The sequence below is a fragment of the Sinohyriopsis cumingii genome, chromosome 5, assembly GCF_028554795.1.
Source record: "Sinohyriopsis cumingii isolate HCF-2022 chromosome 5, ASM2855479v2, whole genome shotgun sequence".
Lineage (NCBI taxonomy): Eukaryota > Metazoa > Mollusca > Bivalvia > Unionida > Unionidae > Sinohyriopsis > Sinohyriopsis cumingii.
In genome coordinates, this window is record NC_142965.1 from 9,728,606 (window position 1) to 9,752,191 (window position 23,586).

Sequence of the window (23,586 nt, forward strand, 5' to 3'; positions counted from 1 at the left end):
TGATTTATCATACTACATTATAGTGTATAATGTGTTTTTAATATATAATGTAACGTCATGCTTGATCAACTGATATCATCACTGATCAACAGATCTCTCTCTCATCTTCTTTCATCTTAGAGTGACAAGAAATTATCGTCTTGGAAGATATATATATATATATATATATATATATATATATATATATATATATATATATATATATATATATATATATATATAAGCGTGAGAAATTTATAATAATAATAATAATAATAATAATAACAACAACAGACAGACCTATTAGACAGTTCAACAATATACAATTATTTTCTTGTTGCCAAGATGTAATACAGTAGTTTGTCTTGGAGTTCTCATAATTGAGTTTCAGAGGTGCACATGCGAAGAATGAAGAGAACGCCAGACAAAAGTACTATTAGCTCAATCTGGTTAAAATCAGATCTCCGCTGTCCTAGGCGAAGATCTGACAGCAACTGCTTAGGGGTCATATTCTGGAGACCTTTAAATTAACCAATGGAAATGCAGGTTTCAGAAATCACGTTGGACAGTGGAGATCTCGTTTTAATCAGATTAACAATCAGCTATACCTCTTGTCCATTTGGTTTAATTCAGAACTAAACCGTATTACAAAGTCAGTCGATAAAAGTGAGAAGACTGATCTGAGATCAGCAGAAGTTTTTTTTGTGTTTTTTTTTTTAACTCCCCCCCCCCCCCCCCCGATTTTTACATACAGAGTCTACAGTGTTCCGCACTGGTATTGTAGTCTTCCGTTGGTGTGTTCAATACAATAGAACTTCGTCCGGAAGTAGTCGTTACGTCAACATTGGTGCTGAATTATCGACTGTACAAGAGACTGTATATTCTATTTAATTGTCATGGTATATATTTCAAAATTGTAATAATTGTTCAGTTTCATATATCCAAAGCCACAATTCATGCATAGTCAACGCTGTCACTTACAAACTGAGAAAGCCTCCAAAACAAATAGCAAACGACTATTATGTACATTATAACTTGATCCTTCAATCCACCACTTCAAAATTCAAACTTTTTATGACCAAACAGTTACCAAACTTTTTATATGTCTCTCAGACATATTAGTTATTAAAAATTTGTAGGGCATCTACAACGTACACTATGTACTAGATTTTTTCCGATTGTTAGGACGTAGGAAAAGTTTACAACTTGGTTTGATTTGACCCAATTGCACAGGTGACTAACACATTATTGGCTAGTCCTACATGTAAGACCTGACTATGTAGGATTAATTATTGGCATGTTTTATTGTCCATTAGTACAACTAGACTAAATTTGACTAAGTACAGGCTCGCGTTCTTGGGAGTGCACTACATCCATGGCTGGCTTGCCCAGTTCCTTGCCTCTTGCCTCTCTCGGACATCGTATAACGGCGGAGATGCGGAACAAATTCCACCCGCCTAAAGCTAGGTGCCTCGATGTGACGTCATCGTTGCGACCAATTGCAACGGGCGTTACATACTGCTTGGTTCGACACCTAGTACAGTGAATAACGGACTGAAATCAACTCTTTGTTAACATGAGTGTGTGTTGGGCACATTCTCACTCATGAAAGCCCTTCATTCAGGTCGTTAGGGACATATAGTCCAACGACCTGACGGCTAAATTAGCAGTGCTTCTTGAGCACATAAACGCCTGGGGGATGTGGCACTAATTCCTTCCCCCAGGAACATTTAGCATCCTGATGTGCGGGAATAAACCCGTCGCACATGCCCTTTTGTAGTTTGGGTTGCATGGCTCGCTTGGGCTTTCATAATCATGTCATGGAGAACCAAACCAGGGCCAGAAGAGACAGTAAAAAATAACAACAACAATAGCCAAATATGGGAATAGAAATAAGGCACCACATGTTGTGGGGCGCTGTCAAAGGCTAATTAAATTGACAATGAGAAACAAAGCATGCAAAAATGCCATTAACAAAGGTAAAATGTATTTTTTATAAGTAATGAAGAATATTCTAAATCATTTATGGGCATGTTAGCCAAGCGTCTTATATACTTACAACATTCTAAAGTGATGGGAGCAAACAAGGCCTTTGAAATTCTATAAAAGTAGGAAGAAAATGGCAGAATACCAGCATAGGATATAAGATAAGATAAGAATTTTTTATTTCAGACTGCATTGGCCACACATCTAAATTAAAATATAGATAAAAAGTAAAAACATTGTAAACATAAAAGAACATTTGTGTCATATGTACAAGTATACAGATACAGTCCAAATTAATGTATTTCATTTCTATAGCCCGATGCATAAACATTACATCTTTTCAAAGCTGTACGTAGAATAGGCTGACATATCGCAAGTAATGAAAACACAGGGATGGTATCCCATGTCTCCAGAATTAATATTATTTTGAACATAATATTCTGGTGACCATTGCCTCTTTTCAAATGGTATGCATTGCAGTATTTCATTTTTGTCAATCGGTTGAATTTGGTATGTGTTTTGCTTCAGTATTGGAGATCGAACCCTTACGTGCGCAGAAATGCCAGACAGCATCGTGTGTGTGTATGTATATACATATATATATATGTATGTATGTATGTATGTATGTATGTATGTAATCATCCATCAGTATCAACACTGATTTGGTGTCTGATTGTTTTGGCTCAGTTTTCAGCCATTCAGAACATCAATGTTACAAATCATGCATTGTCTAAAACAATGCAAGAAACAAAGCTAATCATGCATTAGCCATGGTAGCATGGTTGTATTGTTGGAAGTTCCAAAATAGTCCAGTAAAACTCATTTTAAATCTTACCTGACAAAATTTAAGTTTGACTCCATTTCCAAAGTCATATTGTAGATTTATTTATTCATTTGTCTAGGTTAGGTATGGTTTGTACAATATTTTGAATGGTGTCAAAAATATTGTATCCTGCATCATTATCCGCTTAGAGACATATATATATATATATATATATATATATATATATATATATATATATATATATCCCCCTCTGGTGCTTCACCATTTTCTAGAATTTCAAGGGTCTGTGGATCAAAATTTCTTTGCCTCATGTATATCCCCCTGTGATATTCTGCCATATTCTTGAATTTCAAGGGCCTGTGGATCAAAATTTCTTTGCCTCATGTAAATAAACCAACAAGGATGCAGTTTTCACCAAATTTTACCCAAGCTGCAAGCAAATGACATCATAAAGAACACCATTACCTGTACAATGCATCAGTTTGATTGGAATCAAGATCTGATATGTAGATCTGACAGGTACTAATTAAAGCTAATGTTCTGGTGACCTTGGGAATTCCCAGTACACTTAATTTTAGTACCATAACAAAAATAATGCTGCAATTCATATTTTGGAGTCTTATTGCTAGAAATGTTATGTCCTAATTGACTATTTTACTTTCAAGAATGTGGAAGCTGTACTATGATTGGTAAATAACCTTGTTTCTGTGTCTGTCAGATCTCCATTTTGTTAAAGATCTCAGTTCTAAACTGATTGCACAAAACCATGGTTTTGAAATGTACATTTTTCTCAGTGATGGATGTTGCTGAAAAGATTTATAATGACAGTACAGGATCTGCTAAATTAGGCATTGCATTTTCTGTTTTAGCTGTTATCTTTGAAAAATTCTTGCGAAAGCAGTGTTGAATTGATCAAATGCATTTCTACAAGTTTGTAGTAGATTTCAGTGTGTGGTGGTAGTGGCGTATATCTAGGCTCTAAGGGAAGGTAACTGTGAGGAGTATACATGTTAATCAGACTGATATCAGTAAATATTGTCAATACTGATATGATCTGGACAGACTGATACATACTTCTGGACAGACTGATACATAAATCTGGACAAACTGAAGACTGACTGATACATAAATCTGGACAGACTGAGACATAAATCTGGACAAACTGAAGACAGACTGATACATAAATCTGGACAGACTGATACATAAATCTGGACAGACTGAAGACAGACTGATACATAAATCTGGACAGACTGATACATAAATCTGGACAGACTGGTTTTGATGACCAAAGGTGAAGTATTTTGCCAAATAATCTTGTTAGGTTGCTAAGTGTTATAACCTACAAATACTTCTGGACAGACTAATACATAAATCTGGACAGACTGAAGACAGACTGATACATAAATCTGGACAGACTGATACATAAATATCTCTGGACAAGGTTGCTCAGGTGCTTTCTAAAAGTTCTGCTGAAAAAACATTTTACCAAACTGAAAATGATAAGTACAGGCCTTAGCAACATGAAAACCCAATATTTTTGAACAAGGAAATGAATTTCAGTTCTTTTAAGAAGCATGATTTATAGCAGATAATGGCATAATCAGAAATTCCTGTACTGATCAGCCATTATTGCAAGTCATAATGTAAGTAATCTTCTGTACATCACTGTGGGTAAAATTGATATTATGTTTTATTTAAATATCATGTATGTATCAGTGAAAACTTGTTCATATAATAACCTGATACCAGCCATACCCATAATACCTTGAAGGAATTGCCCACAATCACTTTTGTAAAGATGGCACCAATTCACTTAGAAATCTCTGTTGTTTTTGCCGTCATCTGTTACAAAAATGCTTCTTGCTTAAATTGAAACCAATTTGCTCAGAATAATTGGGACTCTCATGTTGTCAGGGCTTGTAGTTGTCATTTGTAATTTTTTTGAAGTATTATTTTGGCAGACTTAAAGGATCCGACTCGGAGAAGGTTTTGATACTCAGAGAAGGTTTTGATGCATGTTGTATAGTCCAGTGTAATTGCTTTAGGATTCAACCTATATTTAAGGTTGTGTGGTTATTCATTGAAAGCAAGTCATGAGATTAGAATCTTCCAGCTAACTTTGAAACTCAGGAATATTGATAACTCTCGGCACTGAAATTATATTGAAAATTCAAAATGAATTGAAGTATTAATTTTCAGATGGTGTAGAATTAAATTCTTACCCTGTGAAATACAAGAATAGACTTTGTTAAAATTGTGAAGCATCTTTTGCAAAGATTACAAAATTATTGTTCATTTTTTTGTGGTTTTTGAGATTTTCTTATCATCACAAAGTTTTAGGAAACCAAAGATTGGTAATTGAATTAATTATCTGTGACCTTTGTATAATATTCTTTAAACTTCTTTTACAGTGACCTTGATACAGCAGACAAAGAAGCTGACACAAGAAATTCTCTTAATCAGTACTTTGGAAAGTAAAACCAGCCTAGAAGTTCCACCAGATGTGATTTTTTGAGAAAATCGTATTTTCCAGCAATTTCTTTTGCCACCTGAAACCAGTTATTTTGATTGAAGCCAATTTTAAGTCATGAGGCAGCTGAAAGGAAAGGTGAAGGAGACTCGCAAAGAGAAGAGGGAAAGAAAACTTGAAAACTTGAAAAACAAAGAAAAAGTGTTGAGTGTTGTTTTGCCTGTATTGATAAGTCTGGCAGTACTTATAGCCATCTACGTTTATATTAGTGCAAACTCAAAGATTTAGAATCCTGTTTGCAATAAGAAGAAAAATATGTGCAAGATTATTCAAGCACTACTGTCCAAGGTGATATTTGTTGGTACAAAAAAATGTATGCATGCATGAAAAGTTTACAGTTTAATGTTTTACTTATCCAAGAGCTGTACTACTTGATATCCTATTTTCAAGTTAATTTTGAAACTCATATAAATTTAACATGGTTCAAATTGTTTACATACAATGCATATGTCTGATTCTTATTATTATATAAGGGTAGGTTATTATGCTTTACTTATCTATAAATAATATCTGTCACAAAAATGTAGAAAACAATGGACTGCAGTAGAAAACAACAGACTGCAGTAGAAAACAATTATATAAGGTAGGTTATTATGCTTTACTTATCCGTAAATAATATCTTTCACAAAAATGTAGAAAACAATGGACTGCAATAGAAAACAATGGACTGCAGTAGTAGAAAACAATGGACTGCAGTAGCTGCAGCAGTTCAGTCCTCCAGATTACTTAAAATGTTTTGGGTATTTCACTCATAAAATTAAAATTGAGTAAAATTTAGTTTTTTGCAAAAATAATTTGGTATTTTTCATTTTTAAATGATTTTTAAAGTATGTGGTAAAACAATCAATTCAGCACACTCCTTTCTGTCATGTTTATTACTTTGCTTTTGATGGGTCTCGGTTACTTCCAACCAGAGCAGTCACTGTCATCAAATCTTTTTGATGAGACCTTGTTTCCATTGTGCTTTTTTTTTATTCAACAGGGGTCAATTCAACAATTATTAATTATTGATAACAATTATTAATTATATTGAAGAGAATGCTTATACTGTTGATGTTGATGATGGATTGTCAATTGGCTGGGAAAGAAACTAACAATTGTATGCACTTTTTGGTACAAATACAGTCTATGCAAATATTCTTCATTACATTATTGACATTTTGAGCATCTGCTATTATCTGCAAACTTGATTTTATGTAATAAATGAGAAAGCAAGCAGCCTGGCATTTACAGCAGTAAAAGTTAGACTGGTTTATCATACTTGTTGACATGCTAAAAATGTTCTGTTGTATAGTTTGTTTCATTGATAATTTGAGGGACACCAGACAAAAAAATTGACAGGAAGTTTCAGTTATAAGTTTTTTTCACATATATGCACAGAAATATTCATGTTTTTAGGGAAAGATAGAATGCTTGCATATCTGGTACCTGTACTGGAAGAAAACATAGGTATTTTACCATTTTAATTGAATGAAATACATGGATACAGTGCTTATCTGGGATATTGTCCATTATAATATGCATAACACGCAATGCAGTTTTCAAACACAATATTGCAGTGTCAGTGTATCAAGGGACATAACTCAGTCAAGTAAAGAAAGAATTTGTTACACCAAATGTAGAAACTCGTGTTTTGGAGAAAAGATGCTAGTTTCAGGATTAGATGCTATATATTGGAATTTAAGTGTTTTACTGTTTAAAACATGATGCAGATGTAATGCAGCATGTAATACTTTGGACAGCAAAATGTGCATTAGAAAAAGATGTTCATTCATTGCTCATTATGAGTGTTTTTTCAGTGTAATGTGTTCACTTATATACATGTAACATATATTTTTTATTCAGGATTAACAGAATACATACATATTGATCAGATATTAGGTATAATCACTCTTTTTAGATGTTTCTTTTTTATCCCTATGTGCTTTTATGTACAATGGATACTCATTACATGTTGAGTCCAACTGCATACAACATAGAGCCTTTTCTGCCATTGCATACTGTGCTAGCAGATGAGGGTCTGTGTTATTTGTCAGACTGCAAGGACCCAGATCTGTCAGCACATTATGCCGCAGCAGATCTGAGATGTGCAGTTTGCAGTTGAGGTCATCTTATAAATAAACAATATAGGATATATACAGGAATCAATGGATCTGATGACTTGGATGTAAGGCAAAAAAAGGAGCCAGCTTCTGTGACTCTTTCTCGGATTTTTCATCTAGCAACTTTGTAGTAAGCCATGACAGCAAGATGCCATAAGTGAAGGAAAATATATGTTCTGGGTAATTCAACCATGTTTCTGAGGTGGACATGTTCATGTTTTTATCATATCCATGATGCCAGATTCTGTGACAGTTCTAATGCATGAATAGTTCTTTTGTAGCACTAACTGGCCTTTTTTTAAAGTTGTCTTACAAGATAAATACTTGATAAATGAATGTGAGCTATCTTTTTTGGGGGTTGAAATGATAACACTTGCTTGTTGATTGTTGGATTTATTACAAGGTGAAATGGTATGAAATAAACCTAAAACAATACAAAGCGCATACTTAGAATACAAGACAAATACAATACAGAATATAACCGACACAAATACAATACACAGTATACAACCCACCCATTGACATTTATAATTTTATCACACAAAAATATAAATGATACCTTACCAGACTCGAAAGGTATAATTTTTCGAAATTATATTCAATCCCTGGTCTTTCACTTGCATGAAAGACAAGTGCTCTTCATCTTCACAACTCGTACTGCGCGAGGTGTTGTCCGTCTCAAAAACTAGAGTAGGAATGCCAGAAGCTTTTGTTAGTTTGGTGGGGAATTGATTTTAATGCTCATTAAGCACGGGAATCATGCACCAAGATCAATCACTCATTTGCTCACTCATGACAACCACGCACATTGGTACACGATGCAAGTCATGGGCCACATACTCCCACCCTATGTGTAAATGTCTCCTGACATTTAGCAAATTTGTGCTTGCCACGTAAAAGGTACAAGAACAATAACCATTCAGAACTATCCTTCAAGTCTTTTACAAAAAACAAACAAACTATTAATCATACCTGTGAAATGATTACAAATACAGAGCTTAACAAGTTTACAAGCTTATCACCATGCGACAAATAAAATCTATTTGATACGGTAGTCACTGTGGACCCACTATCAATAAGGGCAGTAACTGGAACATTGTTTAGATAAACAATACTAGTGTTGGAAGAACCAACCAAGTGCTGAAATAGCGTATTCTGGCCTTTAGTATGGTTACCGGCCCCTGTATGACCATCTACAGAGGCGGTCACTCTTTTAACTGCTGCACTCTTCTACCATAGTCATGCCCTCGGTTTCTGTTATCTCGGTTACAGTTCCCCCCAATTTCCTCAGTAGTTGTCATGGTCCCTATTGCTATTGTGGCATCAGTTGTTATCTCGTCATTTAGGCCTGTCTGTTACTGTTATCCTGCCCCTTGTTAATTCCAATCAGTCCTCTGAGGAGTAGCGACTGTTCATGCACCTGTTTAGCAAGAGCATTGATTTGAGATTCTAATCTCTCCTCTGTTTGTTGGATCCTTGAAGTCAAAATCTCTCCACCTTGCATCTCTCATGGCCGCTTTCTACCATGGGCTGGTGGTGTACTTGGGGGGATTGGGCTAGCATCCTTCGGCGAGTTCAGCTGCTTGTTGACCATCCTAATTTTTTGCAGTAGCTCTTAATAGTTAGTGATGGAGTCGAACTTATGGTGATTGTGGCTCTTGAGGAGTTCACTCCTCACTGAAGCCCAAAACTTCTGTCTGAGGAGGCCATCCTTATCCTCTTCTCTGATATGGCCTGATTCCCCTTCTCTCTGGAAAGAGTTGAAAAACTCTTGCATAATCATACCTTGAGTTGACATATCTCCAAAGGCAGTATCTAGGTGCTTCAATATGGCTTCAATGGATGCTTTCTCGCCTAATGCTATAACGGTATGTCGCGCCCTCCCCCATAGAGACCGTCTAAGAGCCTGAATCATGATCGTTTTGGGATATTCAGGTATAAGACATTTTACCTTGAATCTCCACTCGTAATATGTAACATCACCTTTCTGTGTTGGGTCATCCCCCAAAAAGAAAGTGATCTTAGGTACTATGGCAGAAAATGGTTTGGGGTGTTGGTAGCATTGGCTGCAGGGGTACCACCAGATAGTGCTCAAGCACCTACGTGAACCTTGGGTTTGATGTACACCAAACCGCATGAACGAGCCCCTCCCAATTCCTGCAACTGGAGTGTTTTGTGACCAAGGGGTAGACAGGGGTATATCTGGTTTGGCTGCGGTTACAATGGGTTTAAGTGGGGCCCCCACAGCTTACCAACTGGCATTCAATGCCTGTATCATTTCCTTATCTGTCATCGGGTTCGTACTTGTAGCCATCTAACTACTGCAAACAAATTGTACGTCATCGGTCGATTGTATAACCACGATTCAGGAAAAAATCAAACTACTTACCAACTCTAAAAGAAATCAATAAAGGCATATGTCTTCTTTAAAGTAGATATTAATATCACTTCAGAGTTGCTTTATATATCGAAATATGCTGGCAATTCTAAATAGCTCCCTAGAAACCATCTGGTAAGCCTGAAAATATCAAGCGCAAGCTTTTACATATAATAAACACATAATGGTGTATACATATATAAAAAAAAAACAAATATAAACAGTACTATCACCTAGCTTTCTGCCACTTTCACTCGGGTGTTGAAGCGCTGTAAAATTTTGTTAATGGGGTTTAAATCATAGTGGTATGTTAGATAAGGAGGTCAGAGAATTGTCTTGTCAAATCAACAATCAGTGATCTTTAAAACCATGTGGTGGTCAGATAATCTAATCATAATTCACACCAACCTGTACATTTTGCAATAGACTAAACTGATCTACTCTCTCTAAATAATGCAAACAGAAAGGAAACCTGCATATTCATGGTAATTGCTATAAATGTCATTGCAATGTCCATTGAATTAATGCTGAATCATATTTTGGTAACAAGCCAGTCCTTGCATTTGCTAAAGGTTATGCCATTCGCATGTTATAGCCAATAGGTCAACAGGCCGAATTCCTAACAGTGACCTTAACCTTGATTTGACACAGTGATTTTTATGTCACATCTAGCAAGTGGGTCAAACTGTGCTGCTACTATGTGTTGAACTAAACGAATAGACTGTTCATGCAATGTTAGCAATAAGCTCAACTATAGAGTTAAAATGTCAAAACTATTGTATGCAAACGACAAATGATATTTTGAATAAACCAACAAAAATTGATGGAAAATAACACAGCATTTCCAAATCCAAGAGTCCTCTCTTTCAAAACTATAACACTAACTTAACAAATAACACATAACTCAAAACACGCTTTACTCTGCTTCCTATGTATACTCAGTTAAATGTTCATTAGCTATGAAGATAATTGTCTCGAATGTCATCAGCATTCGGTTTTCATCTCCCGAGAAACACTATGAACATAAAAAGTATGTACACAAGTTTCCTGTTTGGGCCCAGAAAAGAACACTAAATCATTTGGAAGCATGCATTAACATCCTCCAGTATGCTGGCACTTCCCAATGCAGACTCCTTTTCGGGATCCCTTGGAGGCAGCCCTTTGGTCTGGTTTACCCATCAAATACGATCTCCCCATCCCATGTCCCACGGTGGTTGCCAGATGTGAGCTGTCTTTTATTTCATACCATTTCATCTTGTAATAAATCAATCAATCGACAAGCAAGTGTTATCATTAAAGCCCAAAATTATACATATCTGTCCAGTTTGATTTATTTAGGCCGTTCATTGCAAAATGTTGGGCTATTTACTTCATGACCTCTGCCTTATAAAATGATTTTGATTATTATGACGTGTCTTACAACATTATTTATGTCCGTTTTATTGATGTCAGTATTATTGATGTCAGTATTGTTGATGTCAGTATTATTCGTGTCAGTTTTATTATTGATCAGCCAGTGTAGTGAAATCTAAATTGTGACTTTTTTTATATAATGAAATAGACATAAAAATATACTAGATTTATTTAAATTTGAAATTTTGATTGCATTTATTTTCTTTGCTTTGTCAATAGAAACATGTGTCAAAACTACATGTGCTAGATTTGTTTTTGGTAACAGAGTGTAACAATAACACAAAAAACCTTTTAACATTATTGACTTGGTTTTACAAGCTTATATTAGAAAACTTTTTCACAAATTGAAAATGATTGACAGTGGTAATTATTAATAATGACATAATTACCCAGTAAAAGAAACTTTTATGCATTCAAGACATTTGTAAATTTTATATATATATATATATATATATATATATATATATATATACATACATACATACATACATACACAGTGGAACCACAATATATAACACAATGATTGGGGTCCAGAAAATGATATTGTATTATGTACCATATCATGCTATAGCTGAACAGGTCAGTTGGCTGTAGAATATGGTGCATACCTCCACACAAAGGAATATTGTGTGTAAGGGGGAAATGGGTGCAAAATACTATGGACTTCATTTACATACCTATCAACTTGTTCTATATTACACAATAAGTACTTAAAACAGTTATTGTGTATTTAGCATTTATTTTTATGTATACGAAATCTGCAACATAAGCATAATTAGTGTAGTAGATGTAATCTCTTTTTATCCATAACAGTAATTTCGTAAAAATTGGCATAAATAAGCATACTTTATATAATAAAAAATTTGCTTGATCTATTCAAGTCTTGACATTTAATTTCTTGCTAATACATTCACACAAACTTATGAAACCGGTGGTGATTTTCCACAATGTTCATATTTACTGAACATGAACAAAGAGTATGATTTCAGACTGACAATAAAATGCAGGTGTATACACATGTAAACTGCCTGAACCCAGTTTGAGAGTAAACCATTCTGTTGTATGGGATCAGAGCAAATTCCCTCAAAATGTTGAGTCATTCTCAAAAAGGACAGGAGAAAAAAAAATAAACTCGGGTGTCATTGAGTCATTTGTTTTATAACTATGACTTTGCTTTACTGCAGAGCAAAAAACAGGGAGTGGAATGTTTGATTATAATAGCCAATCTCTCAACCCCAATAACTGAAATGGTTTGTTCCAGCAAGTGTTAACACCAGAAGGACAGTTTTCTGTTTATATGGAAATGACTTTAAGCTAGGAAATAACAAGGAGTAAGATTAAACAGAGTGGAGGTTGTTTTATATTTGTATGCAGGGTTCATACAGTCTTTGACAGTTTTGGGAAAATGAGGTAGCATTTTTAAGGCTTTGAAAGTTTGGGAAAATTGAGCAGATTACCCTGAGATCTTTAAAAGTCTATGAAACTTGAAATAAACCCAGACATTTTAATTTCTTCCATAATCACAACTAAATTTGTCCAAGGTTGTCAGATTTGAATGTAGTCCAGTTTTCCTGGTTTCTTTCTTTTGATGACCCATTCAATTTCATTTCAGCTTTAAACAGTATTGTGATATTTTTGCAGTCGTTGTTTTCTCATATAAGATAACTTATATACAAAATGTTAATGAAAATAAGTCTTGAAAATCTATGTTTGTGGTCCTTGAAAGTTTGGGAAAAGCTTTGAATTTATCATACAGAAGTCTGTATGAACCCTGGTATGGCAATGTCCAAAATTGCTGACAGTTTCATCAGGTTTGTATGATGGTTAATTGAGCAGGCATCAATAATGAATTGTTTACCCTTAAAATAGTAGGTAAATTAATTGATGTGTAAATTTGGGTTACAAAAGAAGCTTCTTTAGTGCACACATTGTTTGCTTGTCTTGTGAACACTAAACCTCAGGGCCATGCACAGTCTATTGTGTGCTGAAAAATGACATTAAACCCCAACAACAACAACAACAAATCTCAAAGTCAGTTGCTTTTATTTTTACCTATGGACTTAATCTTGCCTGGGGCTTCAGACTTTATGTTTACTGTAAAATCTTCACATTTCTGTCTCCCAATATCTGTTGTATATACCCACTAATTAGGACTTTGTCCCCTTTTTGTTTTGAACAAATGGGGCAAGAATAATTGTTAAGGAACAATGGTGTCAGTTTTATAAGAAGTGCAGAATAGTATTTATTGGTCTCAAACTTTTTTAAATTTTTGTTATAAATCCTATTCCATAATGACTACAACCTTTAGTAGTGAAATTAACTTTGATGATTAGTAATTACTGAAATTAATTGATTTTATTTTATGCTAAGCAGTGAATTACTTGATTTTCTAATTAAAGTAATATTGATATTTCACTGTAGTGAAAAAATAATAACATTTTTTCACTACAGGAACTACTTTTTGGGGTCAGAACATACTTACCTCCCTTTGATTTTCTGTCAGTGAACTACTTTTTCCTTATGTAATGGTTGTTTTCTTATTAATAATCCCTGTCTGTTATCCTTGAAACTTGTAGTTTGTTATTTTGGAAATATCAGTTTATTTTTATCAATCTGATGTGGAACTAATTTTGTGCGCAGGTATACATAGCACAGCAGAACATGTACGGTAAACAGCTGACATTACCGTAAGAAATCTGCTAATTCACTGTCACAAACTTTAGGTAGCCAACGTGTGTGAGCATAAAATAAAAAGAATATTTGGTTGAAACGAGTGAATAACGGATACATTTCATCTCGTGGGTGAAAAACTCTAGTATTTTCATCCACTCGATGAAATATATCCATTATTCACTCGTTTCAAGCAAATATCAGATAAATTGGGATGGGAATCTTTTCTTTCTGTTGTGCAAAAATCACGTACAGAATGCATTGAAGAAAAATGGAGAAGACTTACTTGCATTATTGTTCATACTGTAATATGATTAGACGAATCAGCTTTTTAAAACTAAGCTCTGATGAAAGGGCAGTGATCGACTACTGACACATGAAGTTAATATTTGCAAATAAAACTTTGAACATCTTGATTCTTATAAAGCACATGGTCTTTTGCATGATAAATATATTACGAAAGATATGGGCATGCTTAAAAGCATACACTTTGTTAGTCCATTTTAGAACTGAGCTATATTACAATTGATAGACTCTCAGAAAAAGAAATAATTCTCAACAATCCAGTTGACAACAGGAATGATACACTGCATTACCTAACATATTTTCCTCTGTTTACCACACAGTTTCATATGAATTTAACAGCTGTATCTTTTACCTAATGACAAGATCCCAACAATGAAAGTTAAATAACTATGGATGTTTTGCAACCTCGAAATGCACATGGATATATTAAATGGAATCACTGCGGATGGTGATACCGAATTAAACGTAGATGTTGAATTTTTTAATCAGAGCTAAGAAGTTAAAATAACAATAAAAGTTGTACAGAGTACACGTGGCTATACAAGTACCTAATGACTTAAAATTTGGTAGAATTCGATAGGCACATGGCTATACAAGTACTTAATGACTCAAAATTGTTAGGACTCGATAGGCACATGGCTATACAAGTACTTAATGACAAAAAATTGTTAGGATTCGATAGGCACATGGTTGTACAAGTACTTAATGACTCAAAATTGTTAGGATTCGATAGGCACATGGCTGTACAAGTACTTAATGACTCAAAATTGTTAGGATTCGATAGGCACATGGCTGGACAAGTACTTAATGACTCAAAATTGCTAGGATTCGATAGGCACATGGCTGTACAAGTACCTAATGACTCAAAATTTGTTAGAATTTGATAGGCACATTGCTATACAAGTACTTAATGACTCAAAATTGTTAGGACTTGATAGGCACATGGCTATACAAGTACTTAATGACAAAAAATTGTTAGGATTCGATAGGCACATGGTTGTACAAGTACTTAATGACTCAAAATTGTTAGGATTCGATAGGCACATGGCTGTACAAGTACTTAATGACTCAAAATTGTTAGGATTCGATAGGCACATGGTTGGACAAGTACTTAATGACTCAAAATTGTTAGGATTCAATAGGCACATGGCTGTACAAGTACTTAATGACTCAAAATTTGTTAGAATTTGATAGCCACATTGCTATACAAGTACTTAATGACTCAGAATTGTTACGATTCGATAGGCACGTGGCTATACAAGTACTTAATGACTCAAAATTGTTAGGATTCGATAAGTACATGCTATACCAGTACCTAATGACTCAAATTTGTTAGGATTCGATTGGCAAATGGCTATAAAAGTACCTAATGACTCAACATTTGTTAGAATTCGATTGGCACATGGCTATACAAGTACCTAATGACTCAAAATTGTTAGGACTCGATAGGCACATGGCTCTATAAGTACCTAATGACTCAAAATTGTTAGGATTCGATTGGCACATGGCTATACAAGTACCTAATGACTCAAAATTTGTTAGAATTCGATAGGCACATGGCTATACAAGTACTTAGTGACTCAAATTGTTAGGATTCGATTGGCACATGGCTATACAAGTACTTAATGACTCAAAATTGTTAGGATTCGATAAGTACATAGCTATACCAGTACCTAATGACTCAAATTTGTTAGGATTCGATTGGCAAATGGCTATACAAGTACCTAATGACTCAAAATTTGTTAGAATTCGATTGGCACATGGCTATACAAGTACCTAATGACTCAAAATTGTTAGGATTCGATTGGCACATGGCTATACAAGTACCTAATGACTCAAAATTTGTTAGCATTCGATAGGCACATGGCTATACAAGTACTTAGTGACTCAAAATTGTTAGGATTCGATAGGCACATGGCTATACAAGTACCTAATGACTCAAAATTTGTTAGAATTCGATAGGCACATGGCTATACAAGTACTTAATGACTCAAAATTGTTAGGATTCGATTGGCACATGGCTATACAAGTACTTAATGACTCAAAATTGTTAGGATTCGATAAGTACATGCTATACCAGTACCTAATGACTCAAATTTGTTAGGATTCGATTGGCAAATGGCTATAAAAGTACCTAATGACTCAACATTTGTTAGAATTCGATTGGCACATGGCTATACAAGTACCTAATGACTCAAAATTGTTAGGACTCGATAGGCACATGGCTCTATAAGTACCTAATGACTCAAAATTGTTAGGATTCGATTGGCACATGGCTATACAAGTACCTAATGACTCAAAATTTGTTAGAATTCGATAGGCACATGGCTATACAAGTACTTAGTGACTCAAATTGTTAGGATTCGATTGGCACATGGCTATACAAGTACTTAATGACTCAAAATTGTTAGGATTCGATAAGTACATAGCTATACCAGTACCTAATAACTCAAATTTGTTAGGATTCGATTGGCAAATGGCTATACAAGTACCTAATGACTCAAAATTTGTTAGAATTCGATTGGCACATGGCTATACAAGTACCTAATGACTCAAAATTGTTAGGACTCGATAGGCACATGGCTCTACAAGTACCTAATGACTCAAAATTGTTAGGATTCGATTGGCACATGGCTATACAAGTACCTAATGACTCAAAATTTGTTAGCATTCGATAGGCACATGGCTATACAAGTACTTAGTGACTCAAAATTGTTAGGATTCGATAGGCACATGGCTATACAAGTACCTAATGACTCAAAATTTGTTAGAATTCGATAGGCACATGGCTATACAAGTACTTAATGACTCAAAATTGTTAGGATTCGATTGGCACATGGCTATACAAGTACTTAATGACTCAAAATTGTTAGGATTCGATAAGTACATGCTATACCAGTACCTAATGACTCAAATTTGTTAGGATTCGATTGGCAAATGGCTATAAAAGTACCTAATGACTCAACATTTGTTAGAATTCGATTGGCACATGGCTATACAAGTACCTAATGACTCAAAATTGTTAGGACTCGATAGGCACATGGCTCTATAAGTACCTAATGACTCAAAATTGTTAGGATTCGATTGGCACATGGCTATACAAGTACCTAATGACTCAAAATTTGTTAGAATTCGATAGGCACATGGCTATACAAGTACTTAGTGACTCAAATTGTTAGGATTCGATTGGCACATGGCTATACAAGTACTTAATGACTCAAAATTGTTAGGATTCGATAAGTACATAGCTATACCAGTACCTAATGACTCAAATTTGTTAGGATTCGATTGGCAAATGGCTATACAAGTACCTAATGACTCAAAATTTGTTAGAATTCGATTGGCACATGGCTATACAAGTACCTAATGACTCAAAATTGTTAGGACTCGATAGGCACATGGCTCTACAAGTACCTAATGACTCAAAATTGTTAGGATTCGATTGGCACATGGCTATACAAGTACCTAATGACTCAAAATTTGTTAGCATTCGATAGGCACATGGCTATACAAGTACTTAGTGACTCAAAATTGTTAGGATTCGATAGGCACATGGCTATACAAGTACCTAATGACTCAAAATTTGTTAGAATTCGATAGGCACATGGCTATACAAGTACTTAATGACTCAAAATTGTTAGGATTCGATTGGCACATGGCTATACAAGTACTTAATGACTCAAAATTGTTAGGATTCGATAAGTACATAGCTATACCAGTACCTAATGACTCAAATTTGTTAGGATTCGATTAGCAACTGGCTATACAAGTACCTGATGACTCAAAATTTGTTAGAATTCGATTGGCACATGGCTATACAAGTACCTAATGACTCAAAATTGTTAGGACTCGATAGGCACATGGCTCTACAAGTACCTAATGACTCAAAATTGTTAGGATTCGATTGGCACATGGCTATACAAGTACCTAATGACTCAAAATTTGTTAGCATTCGATAGGCACATGGCTATATAAGTACTTAGTGACTCAAAATTGTTAGGATTCGATAGGCACATGGCTATACAAGTACCTAATGACTCAAAATTTGTTAGAATTCGATAGGCACATGGCTATACAAGTACTTAATGACTCAAAATTGTTAGGATTCGATAGGCACATGGCTATACAAGTACTTAATGACTCAAAATTGTTAGGATTTGATAGGTACATAGCTATACCAGTACCTAATGAATACGAGACTGCTTATTGTTTTCTGAAACCTAAGCATATATGCAGTTATCTCGACCAAATCATGAGCACAAAGATCCTTTTCCACGCTAACCATTTTATTTTGGTACAGTATTTGCTTATTAAAAAGGTCATTTTTCATGTCTTAATTTCATAAAGTGTTAATAGTCACTACCAAAAAGAATAAAGTAGGGGTACAATTAACTGATTTTATATAAACATGAAAAGATGAACACAAACAGTAACAGATTTCATGGTATGCCTGCAAAGAATATTTTGCACATAAGATCAATGACATTGTGGAGCACAAATGCGATATCTTCAAATGGTCCCTGTGAGTTTTTATCTTTAAACATTGATGTTAAAACGGACGAGAAATATGTTGTATTAACTCAAATAATAAACATCGACCTGAACAATTCTACATTACCAATATAGCAGATTCTGAACAAAACTAAAAGTAAAGTTCTTGCCCTATACTGTGAAAAATCCAACAAAATATCAGATCTGCAAATAAAACGATTGATGAGTGCATAAAAATAATTTTAGATACTTTATTTTCAGATTTACAAGGCTTACAAAGAGTAAAGAACAGATGACTCAACACAAGTCGTGCAATTTATACAACCGATCGATAAGAGATTAGACCCTGAAAGACTCGCTTTAGCAAGAAGCATGGAAAAAATAATGCAGAATCAATGGAAGGTCTTCGTACTCTCCATTCACAACATAAACATTTACGTAAGACTCCAATTATAAAAACCAACAAACCGATAAAGAAATTAAAAATGCAGTAAGTGATATTAGCAGAACAACGACATTAATGACTTGAACAAGGTAGCTGATAGCATTAATGCCCCGTCAGAGCTGTTGAAAAAGAAATGGGGACCGATAAATACGTAATGGATTTTGATGATAGAATCAGGTCGATGCATTTATGTATATTGATCTACGATTTTGCAGTGCACCTAATAATAAGTATGTAAATAGCATGGTAATTAAACGCCTAAAAGGTGAAATAAAACGTTATAGAAAGAACACCGTTAGCACCTTTTAGTTTACATGTTAGCGAAGAAACAGCAGGATAGTTGGCCATTTTTAAGTCTGAAAATTTGTCCTATACAAAGATCAAGCATTGACTATGAACCATCACGTTTTGCTGCATGGATGTTTTGTGTAATATATGCTTTACGGAAATGGCATTAAAAAGACAACAAAATTACAACAGGTTTATACAGTTTATATAAAGTTTTGTTTAAACTTGTTTGATACCAATGGTTATATTGTTTGATCATACATACATTTATATTTAGTATTCCAGGAAAACAATCAACGTACTATCTGTAAAATAAATTTGCGTACGGAACATTAACATTCTTTTAGATTAAACGAATCAAAACCGTATTACCTGAAAGAAAACAATATGATGTAAACATTAGCAGACAATGTTCTCGTCTTATGAATCTTTCTTTTCGTTGTGTCCATTTGAAAGGAATAGAGATTTGAACTTAAATCCCACACACTCTTTAATGTGAAACAGTGCAACTCATCCCTACAAATTTCAGCAATTGTTTTATACATTTGTGGCTTAAAAGCTACATTCTTGTCTTATAGAAAGTGTCACTGAATTTGCTGTTGTAATTTATGTCATTGTACAGGTGTTCTGTCTTAGCGAATATATATATATATATATATATATATATATATATATATATATATATATATATATATATATATATATATATATATATATGAATCGGTATCTGTCAATAAGAATATCATTTAATCACCATATTTGTTTTCTACCGTTGAAAAAAATTATACGTCACCGTTTTGGAAACTTCTAACAAACTAAATCAATCATAAAGTAGTTTGCTTAATTTGCTTTTCTTGGTTTGCCATTATTACATCATCGTCTATAATTATTTTCATTTCCCTCAGATTTTCTTTTTTGATATACGAGATTAAAATTATTGCTCATTATGATAAAGAAAATTCTAGAAATCATTATAGATTTTTGGCTAAACCTCTGTTAAGCTTGATGTACGGCTGTTAATCAAACAAGATACGCATGTGTACCTTTTAATCGGTTTATCCCTTCATCACGAGAGTTTTGCTTTTGCACGTGTCTTACTGAAACGAGGACTGTTATTTCCATAAGGATATGAACGAACAATGATATGTAACTTTTACATTTGACGTTCTCAGTTACATTTGTCATGTCCTTGAGATGTATTTTTATCTGTTAAATGGTCACGGTTTCACACTTTATTGTTTGCAGTGTCTTATTTCAAGCATGTGACAGGCTAGCTGAAGTAAAATCATCCGTATATTTCTCTTTGACATCTAGAGGTCTCGCAATTTTCGGTCACTTTTCCTTTTAAACTTTGAAATTATAGATACCATATCAAAAATATATTTAGACAATCTGTGACTGTGTCAGCTTTCGGGTTGCCTTTCTTGTACATTCCTTTATGGCACAACCGAACACCTGATGGTAAGTGTTTGGGTGTTTTCTTCTTTATTTATTTCTTTATTTATTTATTTAGTTTTTATGTATTGTTGTTGTTGTTGTTTGCTGTTCTTATCCTTATTATTATTATTATTATTATTATACCATTGAACCAAATCTAGATGGTTGAACCTCAAAGTCGGTATTCGTTTAAATTGCGACTGAATGAAGTTGTATGTTTTTCGGTTTTAATTTTAATCAAATTTAGAATATTCATACGTCTCAGTTCTTTTCTAGTTGAAGCACGTATTAAAGTGTCTTTAATTGGCTGTTTCTAACTTGTTTCATCAATTTTATATTTAAAATATATTAAAATATATTTGATATTTTGATTTAGATCGATTGTGTTGTATATATATATATATATATATATATATATATATATATATATATATATCACTAAAGAAACAACAAATAAAATTTACTTTTAATTTATTTAAGAACTAATAATTTACACACACACACACACTACAAGCAACCAGCGTCATCAAAAGTGATGCATTCCGGGATTTTTAAGCCGCCATGATGGATTTTCGCTTTAGTTGAAGGTACGTTTTGCTTTAAAGTCTGTCTCAATCAATCCTTTTTAGGTAAGTGATGGTGGGCTCCAAAGACAACATATTAGCTGCCAATCTTTGTTCGGGTATTGTACGACATGCAATTTCTTCTAATACGTCGGTTGCCGTGTTTGGATTTGGCAGCAGCGCTTTGGAAAAATATTTAACAGCGATAATACTCTGAGAACCTGCTGACTCTGGTGCACTTGGTATTCTTGTATGAAAACTCTCCAAAATACGCATACACTATAACAACTTTACTCCACAAGGAAGGTGAAATCTATATTTATAACTATTTACAACCAAACCGAAATCATATTATACTTTTAACTTGTTCGTTGCATCAATCTTTTTGAGTTCTCTGACCAGCGTTGTAAAATCATTTTGGGTTTTTAACTTGGGTAATGCGTCATTGTTTCTGTGTGACGCAGGACGCTTCATGTTGTGATGTGGTCCATACTATAAGACATATCCCACCGTCCAGTCCCCCACCCCACCCCCGTGCCACTAATTAATTTAATAAAAGATGTAGATAAAGCATATCGTCTACTACAGATTATGTTCACGGTTTAGGCAGAACAACACATGATGTATTTAATGCTTCAGTTGGCACTGTAAAATTTCGTATTTTGTATAGGGGTAGAATTTTACAGAAAAAGAATTTCCCTGGGTTTCCGCACTGGTTATACATGCATTTTAAAAATGAAATTGTATATCATAGGTATTGTTCAAAGAACCTTTAATTCCTTTTATTTTGATGATGATTAATGGGTGTAATATTGATTATAGAATATACAGTTTGGCCTTACTTCACATGTGCATCTGTCTAAAAACTGCTAGCTCCGCTTGGTCATTTTCACTTCCTGGTATATCTAGTCTGGCAAAATTAATTTTTCATATTTTAATAGCTGCTAAAGACAGTGTTCTTTAAACTAATTCAGGCTGTTACTTTTACCACAGGGGAGCATTCATTTGAGTTAGCTCATCATGCTGTTGTTGTTGTTGTTGTTGTAGGGTTTAACGCCTTTTTTCAGCACCAGATGGGCTATACATGGCGGCCAGTATAATTGGTGGAGGAAGAACCCTGGAAAACCCCGGGAAGAGCCACCGAACCACGAGAAGCTACTGGCAAGCTTTCTCACGTACCCACGTTAGCCGAACCTGAGACTCGAACTCACGCAGACAGGTGAGATGGCACTGATCCTTAACGGTGAGCGCTTTAGACCACTCGGCCACTCGGGGCCCCAGCTCAACATGTACAATTTCCACAAGTACAATATCCAAATAAATGTCTGCCACAGTACATGAAAGTAACATAGAGGTATACCAACATTTCATATATTGTGTATGTTACAAATGTAAACAACTTCACCTTACACCCACCACTCTTCAGAAGTTCATAATAGTTGTAGAGCGTTCACTTGAGCAGCTTGGTCAAGAGAAACCACTCCTAAAATCATAATTGTAACACTCCCAATGTTCCAAGACTTATATCCCTTTACCACTTAGATGGTGTTATACTCGTAGTTTTTCACAAGAAAACAAAAACGCATTTCAAACTAATTATATTAAGGATTTGTTAGTATTGCAATCAACTTTGAGATGAGAAAAGACACTCCGTGATTTCATGGCCAGTATTTTACATTCATTAGGGGCAACCGCTTTGTCGTTTGCTACGCGACGAGGAGAATGTCTTAGTCACTCATTACTTGCCTAAGACGAAATATGGTCTTGCTACGCGCATGAAAACCATGAAATCTGTATTGTGGCAGACGTTAACTGTCATCATAGTGGTCTAGAAATTATAATGACTGGTACAGCAAATGTCGTCATGGTGTGAGTGCTCAAGAAATTGTAATGATTGGTAAGAGTAACTGTTTGAGTGGTCTAGAAATTGCAATTAAACGGTACATTAACTGCCATCATGGAGTGTGTGGTCTAGAAAATGTAATTAACCGGTACAGTAATTGTTATCATGGTCTGTGTGGTCTAGAAATTGTAATTATTTGTACAGGAACTGTTATCATGGTCTTTGTGGTCTAGAAATTGTAATTAAACGGTACATTACCTGCCATCATGGTCTGTGTGGTCTACAAATTGTAATTATTTGTACAGCAACTGTTATCATGGTCTTTGTGGTCTAGAAATTGTAATTAAAGGGTATATTAACTGCCATCATGGT

The 23,586-nt window shown here is 34.5% G+C and overlaps 1 protein-coding gene and 1 long non-coding RNA gene across 2 annotated transcripts in view; one reads left to right on the top strand and one right to left on the bottom strand.

The window, feature by feature from the left end:
• Nucleotides 1-23,586, bottom strand: part of LOC149798613 (uncharacterized) — a 163,083-nt gene that overhangs the window by 21,580 nt on the left and 117,917 nt on the right. The gene's annotated exons all lie outside the window — the stretch shown is intronic.
• On the top strand, nt 797-12,046 carry LOC149798614 (uncharacterized). Its single transcript, XR_016420998.1, has 2 exons — nt 797-878; nt 5,161-12,046. It is a non-coding gene; the product is annotated as an uncharacterized LOC149798614 (long non-coding RNA).